At 26.3% G+C, this 9,571-nt stretch overlaps 1 pseudogene; it reads right to left on the bottom strand.

The window, feature by feature from the left end:
* Positions 1-324: 324 nt before the first annotated feature.
* Positions 325-6,393, bottom strand: LOC124927295 (annotated as a pseudogene).
* Positions 6,394-9,571: the final 3,178 nt, after the last annotated feature.

Raw genomic sequence — 9,571 nt, 5'->3', positions numbered from 1 at the left:
ATGCATTAGAGTGTTGAATCTTACATGGCTTATAGCTGGTACAAGCTTTTTGGGATCTTTAGTCTAATTTGTTTTGTATAGATCAAAATTAAAACATAGTTTTCTTAGCATTTTTCACTCTATTCTTGAAAACTCTCCAACTTTCTTTATTATAGTAGGATATAACACTAATGAAATAGGACAAGTAATTTAAAAAATATTTTGATACCATTGATTAAAATGACTACATAATAACGATCGAAGACATTAAAGTTTAACCCATCATATCAGTGTTAAAAACAAAAGAAAATTAATAATGTATTAAGATGTGTTAGTTGAAATTGATTATATCTTACAATTCTCTAACTCAGCCAGAACCTCCTCTCGTGGTCGATAAATCATGTCTATAATTCTCCATATCTAAAAAAAACAACAACATTTACCAATTATTCAATTAATCATCTAACCATATTAATTATTCATAACAATAGAAATTACTAAAAAAACAATTATTACTTGCATAGTACCACCACCGCCAATACTGTCTCCATCATCCGACACACTAACAATTGTCCAAGGATCAAAAGAACTCCAATGGAAATCCACAACTTTGCCTCTGAATATATATATCCAAAATAAATAAATATAAAATTCTGAATTGATATATCCAAAAACAATAAATATAAAAATAAAGAAAGAAATACGATAATAAGTTTCTTACCTATGACCACAATGATTAAATAACAAGCCCGGTGAACTATCTGATGATCCACCAAGTTCTTGCATTACGACCATCTACAACATGAATGAAATTTAAAGAATTGATTTTGAAATCAATTTACAATCAAAAACAATTCATCATATATTAATTAGGTTTCAAACCTTTTCATGATCCCATAAGTTCAATGTTCCATCTTCCAATGAACTTCCAAAAACTGATGCCTTGTCGGGAGACCTCTTTATATATTATTTCCCTTCATGAAAATATTTAGAAAACAGTAGTCATCATATTTTTCAAACCTGTACACACAGAACAGCAGCATTGTGACCCTCAAATACATGAACGGGTAATCCAGAAATAAGTTTCTACGGTCATACATCATTACTGTATTATCAGCTGATCTGTTGAATAATACCAAATTTAATTCAGAATCACAAAAGATGAAAAAAAAATAATAAAAAAACACATTTCAATGCTTACCCAGTCAAAATAAGATTAAGATCATATGAATTCCAATCAACACAATGAATGTCAGCATCATGAGCTTTCTCAACCTGAAAAAGAGATAGAGAATCAAGTTTTAATAAAAAAAATCAATTTTGTAAGCTTCTTGAGATAATTTAAAGGAGTGTAGGTACCTTGATAGTTGGATTTGAACCTGTCCTTACATCCCAAAGTATGAGACATGAATCATCACCCACACTACAGAACTCTTGTCCACTTTTATACATACAAAAAAAGAATTTACTTAAAAAATATCATAAATTGCATATAGATTGAAATATCAAGCATAAAGATCAATTTACAAATGTAATTTCTCTACCTTGAAGGGAAAAATTGTACATCCTCAACTGTATCTTGATGTCCTAGATAGGTACCTCGAGGATGAAGAGTAGTAATACTTTCAACAGAACTCCCACTAGCCTTGGAGTTTTTTATGGTTCTACCACTACCAGATGGTGTCTCTAAGGCCAAGGTGGAGATATGATCTTCAATATTCCATAGAACCACCAAGTTGTCCTTACCTAATATCAAAAAAAGTTGTATTTATTAAATATAAGAAAAACAATTTGTACTAAACCATTTCAAAGGTATAATGAGTTTCCAACCTCCAGAAAGCACAAAAGGTTCAGTTTGGCCCATAGCAAGAGCAAATTCTGCATTTTCTTTATGCCCAATAAGTACCTGCATGTTAGGTAATGATTCTTTTATGCATTATAACTCTATTATAAACTACAACTCAAAATAAATAGCATTCAAAGATGTTTCTTAATATATGAAATAATTAAGTTAAAATCTGCAAATTTAAGTGTATAAGATATAACTGTAAATATTTGTAGAAATGATTGTATCATGACAACATTTTATTGTGCAATTTCGGGCTCCATACACAGCTTGTCGATTAGGCTGGCTCTCAACATTCCAAATTAGAACCTGAACAGGAACTGAATGCTTTAGATTGAGATAGAAAAAATTCAATGGATCTTAAGTGTCTCAATATAATTCAAATATAGAAGAACGCAACAAGATGCATACATTTGGACCGTCAGTGTGAGTGGCCACAATATTTCTATTTTGAGGAAGTTCTTTGATTCGATTCACCTGTGATGATTCCATATACAATCAAGATTTGTGTTTAAAGAATGAAGATGAAATGATATATAATATTATGGATAATAGCGGCCTGGAATCTTTACAACACATATATACACTAGTGATCATATTTATAGAACAATCTATAAAACTAAAAGGCTATAATGTCAATCTAGAATAATTAATGCATATTGCAGATAAGGCTAACAAGATGTCAAGAATATCGGGCCTCTAAATAATAATTTCAAATTAATATGTTTAATTTTAGAACATCCCTATATTATAATTATGAAAATATATAAAACAACTAAAATAATTAATACCTCTCCAGGGTGAATGCTTGTTTTGAATTTCTTCACAAATGGAGAACTAGACTTTTCATTGAACTGAAAAGATTATGCAACCAAAACATACATTAATCCATTGGTAGAACATTGAAAAAGAGAATGAATTATTATTTTTACAATGTCAGGATTGATACACTTACCAGTGTGACATGTTGAGCTGAAGCAACCCTATATTTAACAATATCACAATTTATGATAACAAGTGTGTTTGGCACACTACCATCAGTCTAGCAAACGAAACATAAACAAACAACAAAATATCAGAACTAGCTAGGAACTAATTTTTTAAAACAACAACATAGATATAAGATTAATAATGTGGAAATATGACAAGCAGATGATTCATTCCCTAGCAAGCATTTATATATAGTGATAAATATCAATTCCTACCTGCTAGAGATCAATTCATAGAGATAAACATAATATGAAGAGAGACGAAGAGAGTTGAGAAGCCAAAGTTCCAATAAATTTATTTATTGGAATAATGCTATAATTTAATGTGTAACAAGTTATCCCCTATATATAATATATAAATTTTTTCTTTTAAAAGGTCAAATTTTTTAGAGTTATGTGTTCAAATTATAGCAAACTTGTATATGAATAAATTTTGATCACCTTTTTAATTATATCGTTTATAAATTTGACTCTCATAATCGCCAAAGTCCAACTATCTAAATATCAGTAACGGTTCTTATGCTAACAATTATGTATTTTTATTTTTTGTATAAGGTGAAAAAAATCAATAGAAAATGCGTTGGTTAAGTAACACACAAAACTTTAAACATGGAAAGTTATTAACAAATTTTTAACTCTATTAATTAGAATTTTATTCATAAAATCTATAAATAAGATATTTCGAATTATCAAAATAAATTTTAGTTATCTTGGTTTGATTCTTCTAATGTCTATGCAAGACTTTTTAGACTCGTCTTTTGGTTATCTTTTTTTTAAAAGGTCACTAAAGCTAGAACTCATGACCAGAAAAAATGAGATTTGTGTTCTATTACCGAGTTATATAAACTTTCTTATAAGTCTTTTTCTTAAATAAAGTAATTAACATTTGTGTTCACGACCCTTGCTAATCATATTCACAATATAAGGTTTGAAATCAAACAGAAGCAAATAAGTGAGAACAAGATAGAAATAAGAGACTTAAGTTATCAATAATTCAATTATATAATGATTAACCAACTTTATTTGAGATGATAGGGCTTAATTGTTTTTTACTTATTTTTTTTCCTTTGATTCTCTTTGCTCGTAACTTTTGAATGCCCTTCACATTCACGTCTCTTTGAAATAAAAGTTGATATGTTTTCCAAAAAATATGCTACATTTTGTTTTAGTTTCTCGTCTCATACATCTAGTCCTTACTCCGTAGTATTCTTATTTACCAATTGGTTATAACACATTTTGTAGTAGACTTTTGATTATAACAAACTAGATAGTCGGGTCAAACATTTATTGGATCTTTATTGGATGATTTGGAAATAATGCAATATAAAGCATGACATTTAAAGGAAAAAATTGTTCGAAATGAGAGGATCTCTATGCATGTTCATCTCGATAAAAAAATGAAGGGGTTGTCATAGATGAGACTACTATGATTTCATAGGAATCTAACACATTTTTCTTTGTTAGTTTCTTTCTATTGATCACCCCTCGCGTTTATAAATTTATTTAATTAAATCATTTTAATACAACATGACCTTTAATTAAAAAAAAGGCATACTAATTATTATAGGTTGATTTTACTTAATTGATTTATGTATGTTTTTTTTTTTGCATTTAAAGCCATGATAGCCATCGACGATGGAAAACATTATTTTGTCCATTAAACCCAAATTTTCCCAATGATCATTTGATAGTTAAGGAAACTTTGAAGTAGAGTCAAAATATTAAAGCAATGGTGAAGTGTAACATATCGTGTTTAATTCTCTTCTTCTTGTTATCGCATAGGAAACATGTGTTAGTCAATGTGAAACACATCATTTTGAGTTTATAATGATATTCATACTAAAAGAATAAGAACTCTCAAGGGTCTTGGTATTCCAAACTCACTTTGAAGGAAGAGGGATAAATAAAACTATTACAAAAAATAGAGTTGTGTTTTAAGAACTAGTCATCATGTGAACTGAAATAAATTGTTACCTAAGATAGTGCATCGATAAGCTAAGACTAGATTTCTTCGTCAAACAAAAGACAATGAGATAAAGTAACATATCTAGTTTGCTTACTAATTCTAAAGTGGAAACCATTAAATTTTGGGATGCCAACAAAAAAAAAAGTCTCATTATAATTCTTGTCAACATTGGACTTTTTCACAAAAGTAATTAAAATAGAGTCCGTGTAAATATGCAATAGATGAAGAATTGAAGGACTTGTTGGAGCTACAAAATAGAGGAAATTTGTCTAATGTGTGCTTAAACAAACTATTATTTTTTTGATTTATCTGGAATGTTGCAACATTTAACTTAAATAACTATTTGGACAATCTATATAAATTTTAATTTTGAATAGTGTGATTCTCAAATAAAATTCAAATCTTGACTGAAAACGTTAGTTGTCACTAAAAGAATTTTAGACAACCAATAAAAGAATTTTAGACAAACTATCTCTTAAAACTATCATTTAATTATGATCACTACTCTTTTTCAGTTTTACAATATTTTTTCATTATTATCTTCAATGCTAAAAGCATTGGAACAAATACAAAAACAAGCCAGCTAATCCATTGTCTAGCATAAATTGGTGCACTACATTCAAGTTTGTTTCTACCAACCCTATTATAATTTAGGTTGTTAGAAAGTTTTAGGGTTTCTCAACCCAAGATTAAACAACATCTTCCTAGTTCAACTCAATAGTCTTAATACTTTGGTGGCTCGCTCGGTCCCCAAATTTGAATTACCGTGCCTCCTCCAAATTCTTAATTGTAGTCAATTCTAAATTAACATTTGATCTCAAGTGGACAATCTAATAATCATCGAAACATAGTCTAGACTTCATAACTGCTTCGATGAACATCTAAGACTGATGGTGGCTCTTGTTGGTCAAATGGTGAAGACTTTGTTCCAAAGAAGATGAAGTCGAGCCAGTGTCTGGGCACGAGGTTTTTGATGCCTTAGACTAAAAAAGTAAATTCATCTAATGGCCTATGCTTCAAATCTTGTTAGTGTTTTTCTATTTTTGGTGGCTGTGGGAGGGGGCCTAGCTTATGCGCCTTAGGCCGCCTAACTAGCCTTACCCAAGAGGCTAGAGCGACCATGAGACATGCAAAGTAAAGTTAGCTAGCTAAGATGAGGCTATGTATATTTTATCAAATTAATTAAGCATATGGTTTAGATATAGCTAATTAATTATAAAAGGATGTACATAAATGAAAAAAACAAAGAGAAGTAGGAGATCCAATTAAGTTTAATTACCTGTTCGGAAATGTAAAGGCGCTGGCTGTTCTTGAAAGAACCCTTTTTTAACTGGGGACCCCATCTATTTATATGCATGATAATAAAGCTAGATTAGATACAGATTAGATAGATAGATAGATAGATACATTAGATATATATATGCGTACCTGCATGATAGAGAAGGCCAGAGAAGTGAGTGATGAGTTAGCCAATCGTAAATTATAGGGACAAGTGACTTCCATTGTTTATAACCCTGCTCTTTTTCTTTCTCTTTCTCTTTCTCTTTGCCGCTGCCGCTGCCGCTGCCGCTGCCGCTGCCTCCTCCTCTCTTCTCCACATGCTTCTTCACCATTTCTCGCTCTTCTGACCTTGACCGTACAACGTTGTTTTTCTGTGTCGGTAAACAATTGATCAATAAGTAAATAAATTTGGTTTTTAAATACGCAAAATCAAACCTGCGCACTCTATGTCAAATGACAGATAGATAAATGCATGCATATTTAGGGCCCATTTGTTACACATTTTAGTTTTTGTTAATTTGATAATTAAGACATAATCCTTCTTTATTTGAATTTGAATTATGTATCAAATAATTTATTATCCTCTCACCTGTCTAATAATTAATCAAATTAATCAATTTATTAAATTAAATACTAAAATACACTTTTATTTATTTTTGTAAATTTTTTGACATACAATTTTTTTTTATCTTTTTTTGTTTGTTTATTATGTTATTAAAATGTATAATTAATATCTTAAAAAATAATATTATATTATAAATTGTAGAGAATATATAGATATAATAAATTTATAATATGACTTTGTATATATGTGTATAGAAAAAAAAGGATATATGTTTAAATTTATGTTTTATTATTATAATAATATAAAAAATTAGAAAGAGAAATAAAAAATAATAATAATAATAAATGAAAAAAAATAAAAGAGAATAAATAAAAAATATTAAAATATGATGAGTGAAATAAATATTAAAAATATTAAAATATAATGAGTTTGATTATAATTTTTTAAAATTAAATAACTCAAAATAGTTAAACATCATTTTATTTTATTTTCTTTCTTATCTCTCACATACTTTAATTAATTAATCAAAATACTAAAATATTATATATTTTAAATTATTGTTATTATTAACTATTTTATTATTATATATTATTACCAATAATGAGTAATAATATATAACAAAATATTTAATATTATATCTTATGAATATGAACAATTTATTTCATTTTAATTTGATATTATAAATATCACCACAAACACATCTAATAGATTATATGTCATTAATTTTATATTATTAAAAAATATTTAGTAATTTATTTATTTTTATTTTTTATTATTATAAATAAAATTTTAAAATTATTAATATATTTTTAAGTTTTTAAATTATATATATTATTTTTACATATATATAAATTTATTAATATATATATATATATATTAAGTTTTATTATTTATATTATAATTTTTTTTATAATTTAATAAGAATATTTATATATATATAATAAGTGAAAAAATATATATAACATTAATTTTACTTGTTATATTCAAAGTGTTTTGAATATATATTTTTTTAGCCAATTTAAAAACCGAATCAAATTCAAATAAATTCTTAAAACAAAATTTAAGTTACCTCTGAATTTGATCTTCAATGTTTGCGGTTGGCGACGAGCAGGCGAATATTTCAATAAGAAAGAAGGAATATAGATCTAACCTCAAGAGTTTTGAAATTTCAACAAGAAAGAAGAAATATAGATCCAGACTCAATAGTCTTAAAAAAAAATAGAGATAACGAGAAATAAGAAGGTAGATTGATTATCTGATAGTATAGAATAGAAATGAGAGGGAGGGAGGTGGGCTAGGGTTAAAGTATTAAAAAATGAGAATAAGAGAGGGAGATGATGTTCTCTGAGAAAATAAGAGTAGATATAAGAGATAAGAGTAGATATAAAAGAGGGAGATGTTTGCGAGAAAATAAGAGTCCATATAAGAGAAGGAGAGATGTTGGCGGAGTAAATAAGAGTAGATATAAGAGAGGGAGAGATACGCGTAAGAAATGGGATATAAGAGAGGGAGAGATGGGCGGCGTCTAGTAGAGGAATTATTTGATTAGGGTTAGGGCATAAGATAAATGAGAATAAATAGGAGAGATATGCAGCGGTTGTATTTTGTTGTAGAGATAAAGATTATTATATTTAATTTAAATATATAATTATTTAATTATATATAATAAATTATATAATATATAATAAAATAATTAATTAAAATAAATAATAATAAATGAATTCATTTTCAAATTAGGTATGTAGTTAAAATTTCAACGTGAAAATCCGTATCTAAATTCGAATAAGTTTAAAATTCAATTAAAAAATAGAAAATAAATTCAAATTGAATTTAAATTCTGTAGGTTTTGTTTCAGACCTATATAACACCCTAACTATAAATATTATAAATAAAAATGTTTAATAAAATAAAGTTTTAATAATTTATCTTTTTATTCGATATCATTATTAAAAATAAATTATATTTCTTCTGTTTATAAAAAAATACAATAATAATCTAATTAAAATTAACTAAAATTACATTAAAACAAAAATAATATTTATATTAAATAAAATAAAAATACCGCATATATAATTTATCATAATTCATAAATTATTTAATATTCAATAAATAATATTATACCAAGTAAAAAAATAATTTTAATTTTGATAATTTTTTAATAAAATAATAGTTAGGATCCATAGTCAAAATCAAAATTTTACTTAAAATTATCAATTTTATACATTTTTAAAATTAAGAGTTTATTTAAAATAATGAGAATTTATTTTAAAATAATATTAGCTATATCTTATCATATAATATAATTAATTAATAAATAATATTAAAGGAAATTAACATTAAAGGAAATCATATTTACAAAATTATTTCCATAATTTACTTATTTGAATAAATAATAAAAATAAATTTAATTTATAAATATACATTTATTTTCTAAAGAAGAATAAAATTATAAATAAAACAAAATTATTTATAAACTTATAAATAGTAAATATTATCGGTGTAAATTTCAAATTGTAAAAATTTAACTTATTTAAAAGTTTATCGAAATAGAATGGTTAGTCTATTCTACAATGGTATAATTTTAACAATCAACTCGATATTTTAAAATTTTACAATTGTAGAATAGACTTACGATGGTAGAATGGACTAACGATTTTGATTTAGGTAAATATATTACCGTCTTAAATAAAAATGTATATATCTTCAATGTTTTTTATGTTTATTCTGAAATTTATGTGTTTGAAGTCTACTTTATTTTATTCATAAAGTTTACTGCCACCAAGAAAAGAAAATTGATGGGAGAGGGGACGTAGAAGAACAATCAAGTGATTTATATCATGAAAATTAAGCTAGGACATTACAAATAACAAATGAATTTTGAAAAGGCCTTTTTAATTTAAATTTAATACAAAACTAATAATAATTTTATTTCAATAACTAATGTA

This window comes from Impatiens glandulifera, chromosome 1 (genome assembly GCF_907164915.1).
Source record: "Impatiens glandulifera chromosome 1, dImpGla2.1, whole genome shotgun sequence".
NCBI classification, from domain to species: Eukaryota; Viridiplantae; Streptophyta; class Magnoliopsida; order Ericales; family Balsaminaceae; genus Impatiens; species Impatiens glandulifera.
Note: the sequence above shows the minus strand (reverse complement) of the source record. Positions and strands in the feature narration are given on the sequence as shown.